This window comes from Ursus arctos, unplaced genomic scaffold, assembly GCF_023065955.2.
Source record: "Ursus arctos isolate Adak ecotype North America unplaced genomic scaffold, UrsArc2.0 scaffold_75, whole genome shotgun sequence".
Taxonomy (NCBI): Eukaryota; Metazoa; Chordata; class Mammalia; order Carnivora; family Ursidae; genus Ursus; species Ursus arctos.
Genome location: NW_026623095.1, coordinates 79,335 through 80,121, shown reverse-complemented (window position 1 = coordinate 80,121; position 787 = coordinate 79,335).

Below are 787 nucleotides of genomic sequence, written 5' to 3'. Positions count from 1 at the left end.
TTCAGCAACCTCAATGAGAGTGTGTGATGAACACACAGAGCCAGTATCCACTCACAGAGGCAGTGGAATCCAAATTACCCCCCTGGGACTGTGGGCTCTAATCTCAGGCCTGTCACCACCACACTCTTCCACTTTTAGCAAATTACCTTGCCTCTCACTGCCTTCCCTTCAAAATGGGAGATGCAGTCAAGCCCTATTCTTCAGGGCTGGTAAAGCATAAATAATAAAGAAATGGTAGACTCAGTAAACGATGTGGGCCTAATAAATCTTGACTAGTTAGTGTCCAGCCCCAAATGGAAAGCTACATGGAGCATATGGCATCTCAGTTTGTAGATGGTTATGTATTACTGATTTGGGTGAATTTGTCAGAGAGGTGAAAGGGTCCACTTAAACAGTCTGTTATCAATTACTATGAAGGGTATTTGTGATACTGAAACGCAAATAATTTCTCAGATTAAGTGCAGACATCTGCCGCCCCCATTGTAATATGAGAGCATAAGTGTCATCAGTAAAATCATGTTTTTCTTACATTGAAATGGAAGAATAAAGTGCCACAATTAAATATTTTGACCAACACAGTGATTAAAGGGATATTTATGCTACACGGGTGGTTTCTAAATCAATTTTGCATGCTTTCATCTTATCATGCAACTCACATTGGAGGAGGGTAGGTGTTTTTTATACAAAAATTTACTGGTTTTTTTAACTTCTTTTTAAAGAAAATGTTTTTTTGGAAGCTATGTTCTTAATTGTTTTGATGTTAAACCTTTCCTTAGTCTTTGCTGCT